Source organism: Oncorhynchus mykiss, chromosome 3, assembly GCF_057628025.1.
Source record: "Oncorhynchus mykiss isolate SJ-2025 chromosome 3, ASM5762802v1, whole genome shotgun sequence".
Lineage (NCBI taxonomy): Eukaryota > Metazoa > Chordata > Actinopteri > Salmoniformes > Salmonidae > Oncorhynchus > Oncorhynchus mykiss.
The window spans coordinates 93,039,483-93,064,966 of NC_143024.1; positions in this window are offsets into that span (position 1 = coordinate 93,039,483).

Here is a 25,484-nt window from a genome sequence, read left to right on the forward strand (position 1 = left end):
TGCTGCCTGGATGCTGTCTGGATGATGCCTGGATGCTGCCTGGATGCTGCCTGGATGCTGTCTGGATGCTGCTTTGATGCACACACATATACACACATACATACACATATATACACACACATATGCACACACATACATACACACACATATATACACACACATACACACACATATACACACATATATACACACACATATACACACATACACACACAAATATACACACACATATACACACATACACACACATATATACACACATATACACACATACACACACATATACACACATATATACACACACATATATACACACACATATATACACATATATACACACACATTTATACACACACATATATACAAATATATACACACACATATATACATATACACACATATATATACACACACTTATACACACACACACACACACATACACACACATATATACACACACACATGTACACATATATACACACACATATATACACACACATACACACACATACTGTACATACATATCTGGATGCTGTCTGGATGCTGCCTTGATGCTGTCTGGATGCCTTCTGGATCCATATCTGGATGCTGTCTAGATGCTGTCTGGATGCTGTCTGGATGCTGTCTGGATGCTGTCTGGATCCATATATGGATGCTGTCTGGATGCTGTCTGGATGCTGCCTTGATGCTGTCTGGATGCTGTCTGGATGCTGTCTGGATGCTGTCTTGATGCTCTCTGGATGCTGTCTGGATGCTGCATTGATGCTGCCTTGATGCTGCCTGGATGCTGTCTGGATGCTGTCTGGATGCTGCCTGGATGCTGTCTGGATGATGCCTGGATGCTGCCTGGATGCTGTCTGGATCCATATCTGGATGCTGTCTGGATGCTGTCTGGATGATGCCTGGATGCTGTCTGGATGCTGTCTGGATGCTGCCTGGATGCTGTCTGGATGCTGTCTGGATGCTGCTTTGATGCTGTCTGGATGCTGTCTGGATGATGTCTGGATGCTGCCTGGATGCTGTCTGGATGCTGTCTGGATCCATATCTGGATGCTGTCTGGATGCTGTCTGGATGCTGCCTTGATGCTGTCTGGATGCTGTCTGGATGCTGTCTGGATGCTGCCTGGATGCTGTCTGGATGCTGTCTTGATGCTCTCTGGATGCTGTGTAGATGCTGCCTGGATGCTGTTTGGATGATGTCTGGATGCTGTCTGGATGCTGTCTGGATCCATATCTGGATGCTGTCTGGATGCTGTCTGGATGCTGCCTTGATGCTGTCTGGATGCTGTCTGGATGCTGTCTGGATGCTGTCTGGATGCTGTCTGGATGCTGTCTGGATCCATATCTGGATGCTGTCTGTATGCTGTCTGGATGCTGCCTTGATGCTGTCTGGATGCTGTCTGGATGCTGTCTGGATGCTGTCTGGATGCTGTCTTGATGCTCTCTGGATGCTGTTTGGATGCTGCCTGGATGCTGTCTGGATGATGTCTGGATGCTGTCTGGATGCTGTCTGGATGCTGCATTGATGCTGCCTTGATGCTGCCTGGATGCTGTCTGGATGCTGTCTGGATGCTGCCTGGATGCTGTCTGGATGATGCCTGGATGCTGCCTGGATGCTGTCTGGATCCATATCTGGATGCTGTCTGGATGCTGTCTGGATGATGCCTGGATGCTGTCTGGATGCTGTCTGGATGCTGCCTGGATGCTGCCTGGATGCTGTCTGGATGCTGCCTGGATGCTTCCTGGATGCTGCCTGGATGCTGTCTGAATGCTGCCTGGATGCTGCCTGGATGCTGTCTGGATGCTGCCTGGATGCTGCCTGGATGCTGTCTCGCTATTCAAAAGAAGAAACTAGGTTAGCCTGTCCAACAATCACTATTCTACAGTTATTCTGATTTGTGTAACGCACTTGTTTTGCTTCATGGATTTGGATTGAGAGTATATGTGACAGCTGACAGGACAACAACATTTATACATTTCACCAGCGATGACCTTATAATTATTTATTTATCTACCGCAAGGCGAGTTGGAGACAGGCTGCAGTCATGTCACAGGGCTCTCACATGTTCTGTCATTGTTACCATGGACAGACCACTGCTGATGGGGGTAAAGACAGACGACTGTTGATGGGGGTGGAGAACTAGACAGACCACTGCTGAAAGAGATGGAGAACTAGACAGGTCTCTGCTGATTGCGGCAGAGATCTTGACAGTCCAGTGCTGATGGGAGTAGAAGATAGATGGAACACTGCTGATGGGGGTAGAGAACTAGACCACTGCTGAAGGGGGTAAAGACAGACCACTGCTGATGGGGAAGAGAACTAGACAGACCACTGCTGATGGGGGAAGAGAACTAGACGGACCACTGCTGATAGGGGAAGAGAACTAGACAGACCACTGCTGATGGGGGAAGAGAACTAGACAGACCACTGCTGATGGGGGTTGAGAACTAGACAGACCACTGCTGATGGGGGAGGAGAACTAGACAGACCACTGCTGATGGGTGAAGAGAACTAGACAGACCACTGCCGATGGGGAAAGAGAACTAGACAGACCACTGCTGATGGGGGAAGAGAACTACACAGACCACTGCTGATGGGGGAGGAGAACTAGACAGACCACTGCTGATGGGGCAAGAGAACTAGACAGACCACTGCTGATGGGGGAAGAGAACTAGACAGACCACTGCTGATGGGGGATGAGAAATAGACAGACCACTGCTGATGGGGGAAGAGAACTACACAGACCACTGCTGATGGGGGGGGGGGGGGAACTAGACAGACCACTGCTGATTGGGTAGAGAACTAGACAGACCACTGCTGATGGGGGAAGAGAACTAGACAGACCACTGCTGATGGGGGAAGAGAACTAGACAGACCACTGCTGATGGGAGAGGAGAACTAGACAGACCACTGCTGATGGGGGAAGAGAACTAGACAGACCACTGCTGATGGGGGAAGAGAACTAGACAGACCACTGCTGATGGGGGAGGAGAACTAGACAGACCACTGCTGATGGGGGAGGAGAATTAGACAGACCACTGCTGATGGGGATAGAGAACTAGACAGACCACTGCTGATGGGGGTACAAATCAAATCAAATTGATTTATATAGCCCTTCTTACATCAGCTGATATCTCAAAGTGTTGTACAGAAACCCAGCATAAAACCCCAAACAGCAAGCAATGCAGGTGTAGAAGCACGGCGGCTAGGAAAAACTCCCTAGAAAGGACAGAACCTAGGAAGAAACCTAGAGAAGAACCAGGGTATAAGGGGTGGCCTGTCCTCTTCTGGCTGTGCCGGGTGGAGATTATAACAGAACATGGCCAAGATGTTCAAATGTTAATAAATTACCAGCATGGTCAACTCATAGTAATCACAGTGAACAGGTCAGGGTTCCATAGCCGCAGGCAGAACATTTGAAACTAGAGCAGCAGCATGGCCAGGTGGACTGGGGACAACAAGGAGTCATCATGCCAGGTAGTCCTGAGGCATGGTCCTAGGACTCAGGTCCTCCGAGAGAGATAAAGAAAGAAGGAAAGAAAGAAAGAAAGAAAGAAAGAAAGAAAGAAAGAAAGAAAGAAAGAAAGAAAGAAAGAAAGAAAGAAAGAAAGAAAGAGAGAATCAGAGAGCGCATACTTAAATTCACACAGGACACCAGATAATACAGGAGAAGTACTCCAGATATAACAAACTGACCCTATCCCCCCGACGCATAAACTACTGCAGCATAAATACTGGAGGCTGAGACAGGAGGGGTCAGGAGACACTGTGGCCCCATCCGATGATACCGCCGGACAGGGCCAAATAGGCAGAATAAAACCCCACCCACTTTGCCAAATCACAGCCCCCACACCACTAGAGAGATATCTTCAACCACCAATTTACCATCCTGAGACAATGCAGAGTATAGCCCACAAAGATCTCCGCCACGGCCAACCCAGACAGGAAGACCACGTCAGTGACTCAACCCACTCAAGTGACGCACCCCTCCTAGGAACGGCATGGAAGAGCACCAGTAAGCCAGTGACTCAGCCCCTGTAATTGGGTTAGAGGCAGAGAATCCCAGTGGAGAGAGAGAGGAACCTGCCATTCAGAGACAGCAAGGGCGGTTCGTTGCTCCAGTGGCTTTCCGTTCACCTTCACACACCTGGGCCAGACAACACTCAATATCATTCGACCTACTGAAGAGGTGAGTTTTCAATAAAGACTTAAAGGTTGAGACCGAGTCTGAGTCTCTCACATGGGTAGGCAGACCATTCCATAAAAATGGAGCTCTATAGGAGAAAGCCCTGCCTCCAGCTGTTTGCTTATTTGGGTTTCCAATCTCTCCAAAAGAATGTGGTGATCGATAGTATCAAAAGCAGCACTAAGGTCTAGGAGCACGAGGACAGATGCAGAGCCTCGGTCTGATGCCATTAAAAGGTAATTTACCACCTTCACAAGTGCAGTCTCAGTGCTATGATGGGGTATAAAACCAGACTGAAGCATTTTGTATACATTGTTTGTCTTCAGGAAGGCAGTGAGTTGTTGCGCAACAGCTTTTTCTAAAATATTAGAGAAGAACGGGAGATTCGATATAGGCCGATATTCTTTATATTTTCTGGGTCAAGGTTTGGCTTTTTCAATAGAGGCTTTATTACTGCCACTTTTAGTGAGTTTGGTACACATCCGGTGGATAGAGAGCCGTTTATTATGTTCAACATAGGAGGGCCAAGCACAGGAAGTAGCTCTTTCAGTAGTTTAGTTGGAATAGGGTCCAGTATGCAGCTTGAAGGTTTAGAGGCCATGATTATTTTCATCATTGTGTCAAGAGATATAGTTATAAAACACATGAGCGTCTCCCTTGATCCTAGGTCCTGGCAGAGTTGTGCAGACTCAGGACAACTGAGCTTTGGAGGAATACGCAGATTTAGAGAGGAGTCCGTAATTTGCTTTCTAATGATCATGATCTTTTCCTCAAAGAAGTTCATGAATTTATTACTGCTGAAGTGAAAGCCATCCTCTCTTGGGGAATGCTGCTTATTAGTTAGCTTTGCGACAGTATCAAAAATAAATTTTGGATTGTTCTTGTTTTACTCAATTAAGACCACAGACCACTGCTGACGGGGGTTGAGAACTAGACAGACCACTGCTGATGGCGGTTGAGAAATAGACAGACCACTGCTGATGGGTAAACAGACAATTATCACCATTACCACCATCCACTACCACCATCTACTGCCACCATCCACTACCACCATCCACTACCACCATCCACTACCACCATCCACTACCACCATCCACTACCACCATCTACTGCCACCATCCACTACCACCATCCACTACCACCATCCACTACCACCATCCACTACCGACATCCACTACCACCATCCACTACCACCATCCACTACCACCATCCACTACCACCATCTACTGCCACCATCCACTACCACCATCCACTACCACCATCCACTACCACCATCCACTACCACCATCCACTATCACCATCCACTACCACCATCCACTGCCACCATCCACTGCCACCATCCACCATCCACCATCCACTATCACCATCCACTATTACCATCCACTACCACAATCCACTACCACCACCCACCATCCACTATCACCATCCACTATTACCATCCACTACCACCATCCACCAACACCATCCACCATCCACCATCCACTACCACCATCCACTACCACCATCCACTATTACCATCCACTACCACCATCCACTGCCACCATCCACTGCCACCATCCACCATCCACCATCCACTATCACCATCCACTATTACCATCCACTACCACAATCCACTGCCACCATCCACCATCCACCATCCACTATCACCATCCACTATTACCATCCACTACCACCATCCACCAACACCATCCACCATCCACCATCCACTATCACCATCCACTACCACCATCCACTACCACCATCCACTACCGACATCCACTGCCACCATCCACTACCACCATCCACTACCACCATCCACCATCCACCATCCACTATCACCATCCACTACCACCATCCACTGCCACCATCCACTGCCACCATCCACCATCCACCATCCACTATCACCATCCACTATTACCATCCACTGCTACCATCCACTACCACCATCCACTGCCACCATCCACTGCCACCATCCACTACCACCATCCACTATCACCATCCACTACCACCATCCACTGCCACCATCCACTACCACCATCCACCATCCACTGCCACCATCCACTACCACCATCCACTACCACCATCCACTACCACCATCCACTACCAACATCCACTACCACCATCCACTGCCACCATCCACTGCCACCATCCACTACCACCATCCACTACCACCATCCACTACCACCATCCACTGCCACCATCCACTACCACCCTCCACTACCACCATCCACTGCCACCATCCACTAGGACCATCCACCATCCACTACCACCCTCCACTACCACCATCCACTGCCACCATCCACTAGGACCATCCACCATCCACCATCCACTACCACCATCCACTATCACCATCCACTACCACCATCCACTACCACCATCCACTGCCACCATCCACTGCCACCATCCACTACCACCATCCACTACCACCATCCACTATCACCATCCACTACCACCATCCACTGCCACCATCCACTGCCACCATCCACTACCACCATCCACTACCACCATCCACTACCACCATCCACTGCCACCATCCACTACCACCCTCCACTACCACCATCCACTGCCACCATCCACTAGGACCATCCACCATCCACCATCCACTATCACCATCCACTATTACCATCCACTGCTACCATCCACTACCACCATCCACTGCCACCATCCACTGCCACCATCCACTACCACCATCCACCATCCACTACCACCATCCACCATCCAATACCACCATCCACCATCCACTACCACCATCCACCATCCACTACCACCATCCACCATCCACTACCACCATCCACCATCCAATACCACAATCCACCATCCACTACCACCATCCACTACCACCATCCACTACCACCATCCACTATTACCATCCACTACCACAATCCACTACCACCATCCACCATCCACTACTACCATCCACTACCACCATCCACTACCACCATCCACTGCCACCATCCACCATCCACCATCCACTACCACCATCCACTGCCACCATCCACCATCCACCATCCACTACCACCATCCACTATCACCATCCACCATCCACCATCCACTACCACCATCCACTACCACCATCCACCATCCACCATCCACCATCCACTGCCACCATCCACTACCACCATCCACTGCCACCATCCACCATCCACCATCCTCTACCACCATCCACTACCACCATCCACCATCCACCATCCACCATCCACTGCCACCATTCACTACCACCATCCACTGCCACCATCCACTGCCACCATCCACTGCCACCATCCACTACCACCATCCACTACCACCATCCACTACCACCATCCACCATCCACCATCCACTACCACCATCCACTACCACCATCCACTACCACCATCCACCATCCACCATCCACCATCCACCATCCACCATCCACTACCACCATCCACCATCCACCATCCACCATCCACTACCACCATCCACTACCACCATCCACTACCACCATCCACTGCCACCATCCACTACCACCATCCACCATCCAACATCCACCATCCACCATCCACCATCCACCATCCACCATCCACTACCACCATCCACTACCACCATCCACTACCACCATCCACTACCACCATCCACTACCACCATCCACTGCCACCATCCACCATCCACCATCCACTACCACCATCCACTATCACCATCCACCATCCACCATCCACTACCACCATCCACTACCACCATCCACCATCCACCATCCACCATCCACTGCCACCATCCACTACCACCATCCACTGCCACCATCCACCATCCACCATCCTCTACCACCATCCACTACCACCATCCACTACCACCATCCACTATCACCATCCACTATTACCATCCACTGCTACCATCCACTACCACCATCCACTGCCACCATCCACTGCCACCATCCACTACCACCATCCACCATCCACTACCACCATCCACCATCCAATACCACCATCCACCATCCACTACCACCATCCACCATCCACTACCACCATCCACCATCCACTGCCACCATCCACTACCACCCTCCACTACCACCATCCACTGCCACCATCCACTAGGACCATCCACCATCCACCATCCACTACCACCATCCACTACCACCATCCACTACCACCATCCACCATCCACTACCACCATCCACCATCCAATACCACCATCCACCATCCACTACCACCATCCACCATCCACTACCACCATCCACCATCCACTGCCACCTTCCACTACCACCCTCCACTACCACCATCCACTGCCACCATCCACTAGGACCATCCACCATCCACCATCCACTACCACCATCCACCATCCACCATCCACCATCCACCATCCACTACCACCATCCACTACCACCATCCACTACCACCATCCACTGCCACCATCCACTACCACCATCCACCATCCAACATCCACCATCCACCATCCACCATCCACCATCCACTACCACCATCCACTACCACCATCCACTACCACCATCCACTACCACCATCCACTACCACCATCCACTGCCACCATCCACCATCCACCATCCACTACCACCATCCACTATCACCATCCACCATCCACCATCCACTACCACCATCCACTACCACCATCCACCATCCACCATCCACCATCCACTGCCACCATCCACTACCACCATCCACTGCCACCATCCACCATCCACCATCCTCTACCACCATCCACTACCACCATCCACTACCACCATCCACTATCACCATCCACTATTACCATCCACTGCTACCATCCACTACCACCATCCACTGCCACCATCCACTGCCACCATCCACTACCACCATCCACCATCCACTACCACCATCCACCATCCAATACCACCATCCACCATCCACTACCACCATCCACCATCCACTACCACCATCCACCATCCACTGCCACCATCCACTACCACCCTCCACTACCACCATCCACTGCCACCATCCACTAGGACCATCCACCATCCACCATCCACTACCACCATCCACTACCACCATCCACTACCACCATCCACTATCACCATCCACTATTACCATCCACTGCTACCATCCAATACCACCATCCACTGCCACCATCCACTGCCACCATCCACTACCACCATCCACCATCCACTACCACCATCCACCATCCAATACCACCATCCACCATCCACTACCACCATCCACCATCCACTACCACCATCCACCATCCACTACCACCATCCACCATCCAATACCACGATCCACCATCCACTACCACCATCCACTACCACCATCCACTACCACCATCCACTATTACCATCCACTACCACAATCCACTACCACCATCCACCATCCACTACCACCATCCACTACCACCATCCACTACCACCATCCACTGCCACCATCCACCATCCACCATCCACTACCACCATCCACTGCCACCATCCACCATCCACTACCACCATCCACTATCACCATCCACCATCCACCATCCACTACCACCATCCACTACCACCATCCACCATCCACCATCCACCATCCACTGCCACCATCCACTACCACCATCCACTGCCACCATCCACCATCCACCATCCTCTACCACCATCCACTACCACCATCCACCATCCACCATCCACCATCCACCATCCACTGCCACCATCCACTACCACCATCCACTGCCACCATCCACTGCCACCATCCACTGCCACCATCCACTACCACCATCCACTACCACCATCCACTACCACCATCCACCATCCACCATCCACTACCACCATCCACTACCACCATCCACTACCACCATCCACCATCCACCATCCACCATCCACTACCACCATCCACCATCCACCATCCACCATCCACCATCCACTACCACCATCCACTACCACCATCCACTACCACCATCCACTGCCACCATCCACTACCACCATCCACCATCCAACATCCACCATCCACCATCCACCATCCACCATCCACCATCCACCATCCACTACCACCATCCACTACCACCATCCACTACCACCATCCACTACCACCATACACTGCCACCATCCACCATCCACCATCCACTACCACCATCCACTGCCACCATCCACCATCCACCATCCACTACCACCATCCACTACCACCATCCACTACTACCATCCACTGCCACCATCCACTGCCACCATCCACTACCACCATCCACTACCACCATCCACTACCACCATCCACCATCCAACATCCACCATCCACCATCCACCATCCACCATCCACTACCACCATCCACCATCCAACATCCACCATCCACCATCCACCATCCACCATCCACCATCCACTACCACCATCCACTGCCACCATCCACTACCACCATCCACTACCACCATCCACTACCACCATCCACCATCCAACATCCACCATCCACCATCCACCATCCACCATCCACCATCCACTACCACCATCCACTACCATCATCCACTACCACCATTCACTACCACCATTCACCATCCAACATCCACCATCCACCATCCACCATCCACCATCCACTACCACCATCCACTACCACCATCCACTACCACCATCCACTACCACCATCCACTACCACCATCCACTACCACCATCCACCATCCACCATCCACTACCACCATCCACTGCCACCATCCACCATCCACCATCCACTACCACCATCCACTACCACCATCCACCATCCACCATCCACTACCACCATCCACTGCCACCATCCACCATCCACCATCCACCATCCACTACCACCATCCACTACCACCATCCACTACCACCATCCACTACCACCATCCACTGCCACCATCCACTACCACCATCCACCATCCAACATCCACCATCCACCATCCACCATCCACTACCACCATCCACTGCCACCATCCACTGCCACCATCCACTACCACCATCCACTACCACCATCCACTACCACCATCCACTGCCACCATCCACTGCCACCATCCACTACCACCATCCACTATTACCATCCACTACCACCATCCACTACCACCATCCACTACCACCATCCACTACCACCATCCACTATCACCATCCATCATCCACCATCCACTGCCACCATCCACTACCACCATCCACTATTACCATCCACTACCACCATCCACTACCACCATCCACTACCACCATCCACTGCCACCATCCACCATCCACCATCCACTACCACCATCCACTACCACCATCCACCATCCACCATCCACTACCACCATCCACTGCCACCATCCACCATCCACCATCCACCATCCACTACCACCATCCACCATCCACCATCCACTACCACCATCCACTGCCACCATCCACCATCCACCATCCACTACCACCATCCACTACCACCATCCACTACCACCATCCACTACTACCATCCACTGCCACCATCCACTGCCACCATCCACTACCACCATCCACTACCACCATCCACCATCCAACATCCACCATCCACCATCCACCATCCACTACCACCATCCACCATCCAACATCCACCATCCACCATCCACCATCCACCATCCACCATCCACTACCACCATCCACTGCCACCATCCACTACCACCATCCACTACCACCATCCACTACCACCATCCACCATCCAACATCCACCATCCACCATCCACCATCCACCATCCACCATCCACTACCACCATCCACTACCACCATCCACTACCACCATTCACTACCACCATTCACCATCCAACATCCACCATCCACCATCCACTACCACCATCCACTACCACCATCCACTACCACCATCCACTACCACCATCCACTACCACCATCCACTACCACCATCCACTGCCACCATCCACCATCCACCATCCACTACCACCATCCACTACCACCATCCACTGCCACCATCCACCATCCACCATCCACCATCCACTACCACCATCCACTACCACCATCCACTACCACCATCCACTGCCACCATCCACTACCACCATCCACCATCCAACATCCACCATCCACCATACACCATCCACCATCCACTACCACCATCCACTGCCACCATCCACTACCACCATCCACTGCCACCATCCACCATCCACCATCCTCTACCACCATCCACTACCACCATCCACCATCCACCATCCACCATCCACCATCCACTGCCACCATCCACTACCACCATCCACTGCCACCATCCACTGCCACCATCCACTGCCACCATCCACTACCACCATCCACTACCACCATCCACTACCACCATCCACCATCCACCATCCACTACCACCATCCACTACCACCATCCACTACCACCATCCACCATCCACCATCCACCATCCACTACCACCATCCACCATCCACCATCCACCATCCACCATCCACTACCACCATCCACTACCACCATCCACTACCACCATCCACTGCCACCATCCACTACCACCATCCACCATCCAACATCCACCATCCACCATCCACCATCCACCATCCACCATCCACCATCCACCATCCACTACCACCATCCACTACCACCATCCACTACCACCATCCACTACCACCATCCACTGCCACCATCCACCATCCACCATCCACTACCACCATCCACTACCACCATCCACTACTACCATCCACTGCCACCATCCACTGCCACCATCCACTACCACCATCCACTACCACCATCCACTACCACCATCCACCATCCAACATCCACCATCCACCATCCACCATCCACCATCCACTACCACCATCCACCATCCAACATCCACCATCCACCATCCACCATCCACCATCCACCATCCACTACCACCATCCACTGCCACCATCCACTACCACCATCCACTACCACCATCCACTACCACCATCCACCATCCAAGATCCACCATCCACCATCCACCATCCACCATCCACCATCCACTACCACCATCCACTACCACCATCCACTACCACCATTCACTACCACCATTCACCATCCAACATCCACCATCCACCATCCACCATCCACCATCCACTACCACCATCCACTACCACCATCCACTACCACCATCCACTACCACCATCCACTACCCCCATCCACTACCACCATCCACTGCCACCATCCACCATCCACCATCCACTACCACCATCCACTACCACCATCCACCATCCACCATCCACTACCACCATCCACTGCCACCATCCACCATCCACCATCCACCATCCACTACCACCATCCACTACCACCATCCACTACCACCATCCACTACCACCATCCACTGCCACCATCCACTACCACCATCCACCATCCAACATCCACCATCCACCATCCACCATCCACTACCACCATCCACTGCCACCATCCACTGCCACCATCCACTACCACCATCCACTACCACCATCCACTACCACCATCCACTGCCACCATCCACTGCCACCATCCACTACCACCATCCACTATTACCATCCACTACCACCATCCACTACCACCATCCACTACCACCATCCACTACCACCATCCACTATCACCATCCATCATCCACCATCCACTGCCACCATCCACTACCACCATCCACTATTACCATCCACTACCACCATCCACTACCACCATCCACTACCACCATCCACTGCCACCATCCACCATCCACCATCCACTACCACCATCCACTACCACCATCCACCATCCACCATCCACTACCACCATCCACTGCCACCATCCACCATCCACCATCCACCATCCACTACCACCATCCACCATCCACCATCCACTACCACCATCCACTGCCACCATCCACCATCCACCATCCACTACCACCATCCACTACCACCATCCACTACCACCATCCACTACTACCATCCACTGCCACCATCCACTGCCACCATCCACTACCACCATCCACTACCACCATCCACTACCACCATCCACCATCCAACATCCACCATCCACCATCCACCATCCACCATCCACTACCACCATCCACCATCCAACATCCACCATCCACCATCCACCATCCACCATCCACCATCCACTACCACCATCCACTGCCACCATCCACTACCACCATCCACTACCACCATCCACTACCACCATCCACCATCCAACATCCACCATCCACCATCCACCATCCACCATCCACCATCCACTACCACCATCCACTACCACCATCCACTACCACCATTCACTACCACCATTCACCATCCAACATCCACCATCCACCATCCACTACCACCATCCACTACCACCATCCACTACCACCATCCACTACCACCATCCACTACCACCATCCACTGCCACCATCCACCATCCACCATCCACTACCACCATCCACTACCACCATCCACCATCCACCATCCACTACCACCATCCACTGCCACCATCCACCATCCACCATCCACCATCCACTACCACCATCCACTACCACCATCCACTACCACCATCCACTACCACCATCCACTGCCACCATCCACTACCACCATCCACCATCCAACATCCACCATCCACCATCCACCATCCACCATCCACTACCACCATCCACTGCCACCATCCACTGCCACCATCCACTACCACCATCCACTACCACCATCCACTACCACCATCCACTGCCACCATCCACTGCCACCATCCACTACCACCATCCACTATTACCATCCACTACCACCATCCACTACCACCATCCACTACCACCATCCACTACCACCATCCACTATCACCATCCATCATCCACCATCCACTGCCACCATCCACTACCACCATCCACTACCACCATCCACTACCACCATCCACTACCACCATCCACTGCCACCATCCATTACCACCATCCACTACCACCATCCACTATCACCATCCACCATCCACCATCCACTGCCACCATCCACTACCACCATCCACTACCACCATCCACTATCACCATCCACCATCCACCATCCACTGCCACCATCCACTACCACCATCCACTATTACCATCCACTGCCACCATCCACTACCACCATCCACTATTACCATCCACTGCCACCATCCACTGCCACCATCCACTACCACCATCCACCATCCACCATCCACCATCCACCATCCACTACCACCATCCACTACCACCATCCACTACCACCATCCACTGCCACCATCCACTACCACCATCCACCATCCAACATCCACCATCCACTATCCACCATCCACCATCCACCATCCACTACCACCATCCACTACCACCATCCACTACCACCATCCACTACCACCATCCACTGCCACCATCCACCATCCACTACCACCATCCACTGCCACCATCCACCATCCACCATCCACTACCACCATCCACTACCACCATCCACTACCACCATCCACTATCACCATCCACCATCCACCATCCACTGCCACCATCCACTACCACCATCCAGTACCACCATCCACTGCCACCATCCACCATCCAACATCCACCATCCACCATCCACCATCCACCATCCACTACCACCATCCACTACCACCATCCACCATCCACCATCCAACATCCACCATCCACCATCCACCATCCACTACCACCATCCACTACCACCATCCACTACCACCATCCACTACCACCATCCACTGCCACCATCCACTGCCACCATCCACCATCCAACATCCACCATCCACCATCCACCATCCACCATCCACTACCACCATCCACTACCACCATCCACTACCACCATCCACTACCACCATCCACTGCCACCATCCACTACCACCATCCACTACCACCATCCACTACCACCCTCCACTACCACCATCCACTACCACCATCCACTACCACCATCCACTATCACCATCCATCATCCACCATCCACTGCCACCATCCACTACCACCATCCACTATTACCATCCACTACCACCATCCACTACCACCATCCACTACCACCATCCACTGCCACCATCCATTACCACCATCCACTACCACCATCCACTATCACCATCCACCATCCACCATCCACTGCCACCATCCACTACCACCATCCACTACCACCATCCACTATCACCATCCACCATCCACCATCCACTGCCACCATCCACTACCACCATCCACTATTACCATCCACTGCCACCATCCACTACCACCATCCACTATTACCATCCACTGCCACCATCCACTGCCACCATCCACTACCACCATCCACCATCCACCATCCACCATCCACCATCCACTACCACCATCCACTACCACCATCCACTACCACCATCCACTGCCACCATCCACTACCACCATCCACCATCCAACATCCACCATCCACTATCCACCATCCACCATCCACCATCCACTACCACCATCCACTACCACCATCCACTACCACCATCCACTACCACCATCCACTGCCACCATCCACCATCCACTACCACCATCCACTGCCACCATCCACCATCCACCATCCACTACCACCATCCACTACCACCATCCACTACCACCATCCACTATCACCATCCACCATCCACCATCCACTGCCACCATCCACTACCACCATCCAGTACCACCATCCACTGCCACCATCCACCATCCAACATCCACCATCCACCATCCACCATCCACCATCCACTACCACCATCCACTACCACCATCCACCATCCACCATCCAACATCCACCATCCACCATCCACCATCCACTACCACCATCCACTACCACCATCCACTACCACCATCCACTACCACCATCCACTGCCACCATCCACTGCCACCATCCACCATCCAACATCCACCATCCACCATCCACCATCCACCATCCACTACCACCATCCACTACCACCATCCACTACCACCATCCACTACCACCATCCACTGCCACCATCCACTACCACCATCCACTACCACCATCCACTACCACCCTCCACTACCACCATCCACTATCACCATCCACCATCCACCATCCACTGCCACCATCCACTACCACCATCCACTACCACCATCCACTATCACCATCCACCATCCACAATCCACTGCCACCATCCACTGCCACCATCCACTACCACCCTCCACTACCACCATCCACTATCACCATCCACCATCCACCATCCACTGCCACTATCCACTACCACCATCCACTACCACCATCCACTATCACCATCCACCATCCACCATCCACTACCACCATCCACTATTACCATCCACTGCCACCATCCACTGCCACCATCCACTACCACCATCCACTATTACCATCCACTGCCACCATCCACTACCACCATCCACTATTACCATCCACTGCCACCATCCACTACCACCATCCACTACCACCATCCACTACCACCATCCACCATCCACCATCCACTGCCACCATCCACTACCACCATCCACCATCCACCATCCACTACCACCATCCACTATTACCATCCACTGCTACCATCCACTACCACCATCCACTACCACCATCCACTATCACCATCCACTACCACCATCCACTATCACCATCCACCATCCACCATCCACTGCCACCATCCACTGCCACCATCCACTGCCACCATCCACTACCACCATCCACTACCACCATCCACTATCACCATCCACCATCCACCATCCACTGCCACCATCCACTGCCACCATCCACCATCCACCATCCACTACCACCATCCACTGCCACCATCCACCATCCAACATCCACTACCACCATCCACCATCCACCATCCAGTACCACCATCCACTACCACCATCCACTACCACCATCCACTACCACCATCAACTACCACCATCCACTACCACCATCCACTACCACCATCCACCATCCACTACCACCATCCACTACCACCATCCACCATCCACTGCCACCATCCACTGCCACCATCCACCATCCACCATCCACTACCACCATCCACTACCACCATCCATTATCACCATCCACCATCCACCATCCACTGCCACCATCCACTGCCACCATCCACCATCCACCATCCACTACCACCATCCACTGCCACCATCCACCATCCAACATCCACTACCACCATCCACAATCCACCATCCACTACCACCATCCACTGCCACCATCCACCACCACCATCCACCATCCACCATCCAGTACCACCATCCACCATCCACCATCCACTGCCACCATCCACTGCCACCATCCACCATCCACCATCCACTACCACCATCCACTACCACCATCCACTATCACCATCCACCATCCACCATCCACTGCCACCATCCACTGCCACCATCCACCATCCACCATCCACTACCACCATCCACTGCCACCATCCACCATCCAACATCCACTACCACCATCCACCATCCACCATCCAGTACCACCATCCACTACCACCATCCACTACCACCATCCACTACCACCATCAACTACCACCATCCACTACCACCATCCACTACCACCATCCACCATCCACTACCACCATACACTACCATTATCATATCCTATCGAGCACCCCTGCTATTCCTTTTAGTATCTACACTTCAGATGCTTTTACAGTGCATGTTCGTGTTGACTGTAAATACATCTGTATAATTGCCTTTTTAAAAACATTATGCATCTTTCCATATAAGTGCCACATTTTATTCACAGCCTCACCCTCATTCAACATGCGTCCAATGTAGAGTAGCATTCCATTTAAAAGAAAACAGCCAAACCCTATTGTATGTATCACAGCAACTCTGGCAGGGGGTGCTGATAATGTCGGGGCCTTGTAGGTGTTGGCATGGTGAGGAATGGAAGACAGAGAATAAAGCCTCTGAAGAATACTAAAATGTTGTTATATGAACTCTCTCTCTCTCTCTCTTTCACTCTCTCTCTCTCTCTCTCTCTCTCTCTCTCCCTCTCCCTTATCCCCCCCTCTCTTTCTCCCTCACCCCCCCCCCCCCCCCCCCCCGCCCCTCTCTCTCTCTTGCTCTCGGGCCCTGACGGTATAGAGTCGTATTGATTCAGTCACAATGATTTCCTGCTCATTCAGCATATTACCATCCATCCAACCACAGAATCAGGCCTAAGCCCCATTATTACCAAGTAGGAGACATATGACCAAGATACCATATTAGACCTAAACCCCATTATTACCAAGTTGGAGACATGGCACCCCACTCCCTATATAGTGAAGAGTCTGAATTCCACACAAATACACTTGATGTTATTAGATCATTTTTGACACTGAGTCTGCATCCCAATTAACACCTCATTCTCTAGATAGGGCTTTTGTCAAACGAAATGCACTATGTCTTTTTCCCTCGTAGCGTAGCGTTCAGTAGCACCCAATGTCGGTATCTGTCTCCACTGAATTAATCGATTAAACTGTGACCGAAATGGCACCCTATTCCATTTATAGGACACTTCTTTAGACCAGAGTCTTATGGGCATTGGTCAAAGGTAGTGCACTGTGTAGTGACTAAAGAAGTGCAATTTGGGAAGCAGTCTGTGTCTGGGAATGAATATTTAATCTTTAGGCCGGTGAAAAAACGTTTTGATGTGTGGCGCCGTCCTCAAACAATCGCATGGCATGTTTCCGCTGTAATAACTACTGTAAATTGGACAGTGCAGTTAGATTAACAAGAATTTAAGCATTCAGCTGATATAAGACACTTATATGTACCTAGATGTTTAAAATCCATCATATTTTTTTAGAATTTATTTGAATTATGGGCCCTCCAGTTTCACAGGAAGTTTTCCCGCTAGCTGGACACCGATCCTTAAGATTAAATAATGTCCGCCTGTGTGCAATCTAAGTGTCACATGATCTGGCACATGATCTCAGTAAATATATACGAACTTGAACACAGTAAATGTGGAACGACATTTATTGGATATTTCAAACTTTTTAACAAATCAAAAACTGAAAAATTGGGCGTGCAAAATTATTCAGCCCCATTAAGTTAATACTTTGTAGCGCCACCTTTTGCTGCGATTACAGCTGTAAGTTTTCTTCCAGAATGGTCCTGTATTTGGCTCCATCCATCTTCCCATCAATTTTAACCATCTTCCCTGTCCCTGCTGAAGAAAAGCAGGCCCAAACCATGATGCTGCCACCACCATGTTTGATAGTGGGGATGGTGTGTTCAGCTGTGTTGCTTTTACGCCAAACATAACGTTTTGCATTGTTGCCAAAAAGTTCAATTTTCGTTTCATCTGACCAGAGCACCTTCTTCCACATGTTTGGTGTGTCTCCCAGGTGGCTTGTGGCAAACTTTAAACAACACTTTTTATGGATATCTTTAAGAAATGTCTTTCTTCTTGCCACTCTTCCATAAAGGCCAGATTTGTGCAATATACGACTGATTGTTGTCCTATGGACAGAGTCTCCCACCTCAGCTGTAGATCTCTGCAGTTCATCCAGAGTGATCATGGGCCTCTTGGCTGCATCTCTGATCAGTCTTCTCCTTGTATGAGCTGAAAGTTTAGAGGGACGGCCAGGTCTTGGTAGATTTGCAGTGGTCTGATACTCCTTCCATTTCAATATTATCGCTTGCACAGTGCTCCTTGGGATGTTTAAAGCTTGGGAAATCTTTTTGTATCCAAATCCGGCTTTAAACTTCTTCACAACAGTATCTCGGACCTGCCTGGTGTGTTCCTTGTTCTTCATGATGCTCTCTGCGCTTTTAACGGACCTCTGAGACTATCACAGTGCAGGTGCATTTATACGGAGACTTGATTACACACAGGTGGATTGTATTGATCATCATTAGTCATTTAGGTCAACATTGGATCATTCAGAGATCCTCACTGAACTTCTGGAGAGAGTTTGCTGCACTGAAAGTAAAGGGGCTGAATAATTTTGCACGCCCAATTTTTCAGTTTTTGATTTGTTAAAAAAGTTTGAAATATCCAATAAATGTCGTTCCACCTCATGATTGTGTCCCACTTGTTATTGATTCTTCACAATAAAATACAGTTTTATATCTTTATGTTTGAAGCCTGAAATGTGGCAAAAGGTCGCAAAGTTCAAGGGGGGCGAATACTTTCGCAAGGCACTGTACCTGTTCTGAAAGGCCCCCTCTGCAATACCACAAAGCAAGGGGCATCACCAAGCAAGCGGCACCATGAAGACCAAGGAGCTCTCCAAACAGGTCAGGGATAAAGTTGTGGAGAAGTAAAAATCAGGGTTGGGTTATAAAAATATATACAAAACTTTGAACATCCCACGGAGCACCATTAAATCTATTATTAAAAAATGGAACGAATATGGCACTACAACAAACCTGCCAAGAGAAGGCCGCCCACTAAAACTCATGGACCAGGCAAGGAGGACATTAATCAGAGAGACAACAAGAAACAAAAGATAACCCTGAAGGAGCTGCAAAGCTATACAGCGGAGATTGGAGTATCTGTCCATAGGATCACTTTAAGCCGTACACTCCACAGAGCTGGGCTTTATGGAAAAGTGTCCAGAAAAAATACATTGCTTACTGAAAATAATAAGCAAACACGTTTGGTGTTCGCCAAAAGGCATGTGGGAGACTCCCCAAACATATGGAAGAATGTACTCTGGTCAGATGAGACTAAAATTGAGCTTCTTGGCCATTAAAGAAAGCACTATGTCTGGCGTAAACCCAACACCTCTCATCACCCCGAGAACACCATCCCCACAGTGAAGCATGGTGGTGGCAGATGTTTTTCATTGGCAGGTACTGGGAAACTGGTCAGAATTGAAGGAATGATGAATGGTGCTAAATACAGGGATATTCTTGAGGGAAACCTGTTTCAGTCTTCCAGAGATTTGAGACTGGGTCGAAGGTTCACCTTACAGCAGGACAATGACCCTAAGCATACTGCTAAAGCAACACTCGAGTGGTTTAAGGGGAAACATTTTGAATGGCCAGACCTCAGTCCAATTGAGATTCTGTGATATGACTTAAAGATTGCTGTACACCAGCAGAACCCATTCAACTTGAAGGAGCTGGAGCAGTTTTGCCTGGAAGAATAGGCAAATATCCCAGTGGCTAGATGTGCTAATTATATAGAGACATACCCCAAGAGATTTGCAGCTGTAATTTCTGCAAAAGGCGGGCCTACAAAGTATTGACTTTGTAGGCCCACAATAAAACATATTTTGCATCTTCATAGTGGTAGGCATGTTGTGTAAGTCAGATGACACAGCAAAACTCCAATCAAGAACTGAACCAGAGTCTGGCGTCTGATAGAGGCCACTATTAATTAACATTACACACATACCTCAAAGACTAGCAAACCCTCCGTTTTATTTGGCTAAAAGGATTATGACATCTGATACGGGTCTTAGGAACTTCTTAGTGGTCCCATGAGCAGTACACTTGAGTTCCACTTTGCGCACCTTACTGTCACTACTAGTGACCAGTGCCATGGAATACTCATTGTAGCATTGTAGGTGACTTGATTGTCTTTAAGAGGACTAGATCTCCCTCTTGTAGGTTGCGGTGAGCTTGGTTAGGTTTGCACAGGAACACTGGTCCTGTGAACCATGATGTACTGGTGAGCTGGGAAGCGGGAACCGACCTTGAGTTGTGACACTGCTCCGGGCATGTTGATTGGCGGATGCGTTGGAACTCTGTTGTGCACATACACGTAGAAACATGTAATCCCATTGTATATGTATCCCAAGACTACTTAACTTCTACTGCGACAGTAAACGATGTCTGGTTTGAGGTCTGCCATTTCTGCTACCAACACTGCTCCACATAGTTCCAGGCAGGGTACGGTAGGCTCAGTTTGAGGGGTTCATTTGGCTTTTCCCAAAACAGAGCCCACTTCCCTTTGTCCGTCTTCATCAGCGGCTCTCATGTACTTTGTTGAAAGGATCTGAAAACACACATAGCTCTGTACATTTTGCCTTTGAGAGGGAGATATTAGTGTAGGTGCTTGGGAAATGGAGCAACTTCAGATTATTTAGTGAGTCCCTCCATGCTTTCCATTCTTTCAGCTTTTCTTCGGGGAGTGGTGAATCCCAATCACAAGTGTCTGAGGAGAGTTCCGGCAGTATGGCTCATCTATGGCCCAGTATGGGTACTGGAGCTACTAGACCGGGAGGGTCGAAGAAGCTGTTTACCGTTGACAGGGCGTGTGAATTTTTTATTTTAATTTTTTTATTTCACCTTTATTTAACCAGTTAGGCTAGTTGAGAACAAGTTCTCATTTGCAACTGCGACCTGGCCAAGATAAGGCATAGCAGTGTGAACAGACAACACAGAGTTACACATGGAGTAAACAATTAACAAGTCAATAACACAGTAGAAAAAAGGGGAGTCTATATATACATTGTGTGCAAAAGGCATGAGAAGGTAGGCAAATAATTACAATTATGCAGATTAACACTGGAGTGATAAATGATCAGATGGTTATGTACAGGTAGAGATATTGGTGTGCAAAAGAGCAGAAAAATAAAAATAAATAAATAAAAACAGTATGGGGATGAGGTAGGTGAAAATGGGTGGGCTATTTACCAATAGACTATGTACAGCTGCAGCGATCGGTTAGCTGCTCAGATAGCAGATGTTTGAAGTTGGTGAGGGAGATAAAAGTCTCCAACTTCAGCGATTTTTGCAATTCGTTCCAGTCACAGGCAGCAGAGAACTGGAACGAAAGGCGGCCAAATGAGGTGTTGGCTTTAGGGATGATCAGTGAGATACACCTGCTGGAGCGCGTGCTACGGATGGGTGTTGCCATTGTAACCAGTGAACTGAGATAAGGCGGAGCTTTACCTAGCATGGACTTGTAGATGACCTGGAGCCAGTGGGTCTGGCGACGAATATGTAGCGAGGGCCAGCCGACTAGAGCATACAAGTCGCAGTGGTGGGTGGTATAAGGTGCTTTAGTGACAAAACGGATGGCACTGTGATAAACTGCATCCAGTTTGCTGAGTAGAGTGTTGGAAGCAATTTTGTAGATGACATCGCCGAAGTCGAGGATCGGTAGGATAGTCAGTTTTACTAGGGTAAGTTTGGCGGCGTGAGTGAAGGAGGCTTTGTTGCGGAATAGAAAGCCGACTCTTGATTTGATTTTCGATTGGAGATGTTTGATATGGGTCTGGAAGGAGAGTTTAGAGTCTAGCCAGACACCTAGGTACTTATAGATGTCCACATATTCAAGGTCGGAACCATCCAGGGTGGTGATGCTGGTCAGGCGTGCGGGTGCAGGCAGCGAACGGTTGAAAAGCATGCATTTGGTTTTACTAGCGTTTAAGAGCAGTTGGAGGCCACGGAAGGAGTGCTGTATGGCATTGAAGCTCGTTTGGAGGTTAGATAGCACAGTGTCCTTGGACGGGCCGGAAGTATATAGAATGGTGTCGTCTGCGTAGAGGTGGATCAGGGAATCGCCCGCAGCATGAGAAACATCATTGATATATACAGAGAAAAGAGTCGGCCCGAGAATTGAACCCTGTGGCACCCCCATAGAGACTGCCAGAGGACCGGACAGCATGCCCTCCGATTTGACACACTGAACTCTGTCTGCAAAGTAATTGGTGAACCAGGCAAGGCAGTCATCCGAAAAACCGAGGCTACTGAGTCTGCCGATAAGAATACGGTGATTGACAGAGTCGAAAGCCTTGGCATGGTCTATGAAGACGGCTGCACAGTACTGTCTTTTATCGATGGCGGTTATGATATCGTTTAGTACCTTGAGCGTGGCTGAGGTACACCCGTGACCGGCTCGGAAACCAGATTGCACAGCGGAGAAGGTACGGTGGGATTCAAGATGGTCAGTGACCTGTTTGTTGACTTGGCTTTCGAAGACCTTAGATAGGCAGGGCAGGATGGATATAGGTCTGTAACAGTTTGGGTCCAGGGTGTCGCCCCCTTTGAAGAGGGGGATGACTGCGGCAGCTTTCCAATCCTTGGGGATCTCAGACGATATGAAAGAGAGGTTGAACAGGCTGGTAATAGGGGTTGCGACAATGGCGGCGGATAGTTTCAGGAATAGAGGGTCCAGATTGTCCAGCCCAGCTGATTTGTACGGGTCCAGGTTTTGCAGCTCTTTCAGGACATCTGCTATCTGGATTTGGGTAAAGGAGAACCTGGAGAGGCTTGGGCGAGTAGCTGCGGGGGGGGGGGAGCTGTTGGCCGAGGTTGGAGTAGCCAGGCGGAAGGCATGGCCAGCCGTTGAGAAATGCTTGTTGAAGTTTTCGATAATCATGGATTTATCGGTGGTGACCATGTTACCTAGTCTCAGTGCAGTGGGCAGCTGGGAGGAGGTGCTCTTGTTCTCCATGGACTTCACAGTGTCCCAGAACTTTTTGGAGTTGGAGCTACAGGATGCAAACTTCTGCCTGAAGAAGTTGGCTTTAGCTTTCCTGACTGACTGTGTGTATTGGTTCCTGACTTCCCTGAACAGTTGCATATCGCGGGGACTATTCGATGTTAGCGCAGTCCGCCACAGGATGTTTTTGTGCTGGTCGAGGGCAGTCAGGTCAGGAGTGAACCAGTGGCTATATCTGTTCTTAGTTCTGCATTTTTTGAACAGAGCATGCTTATCTAAAATGGTGAGGAAGTTACTTTTAAAGAAAGACCAGGCATCCTCAACTGACGGGATGAGGTCAATGTCCTT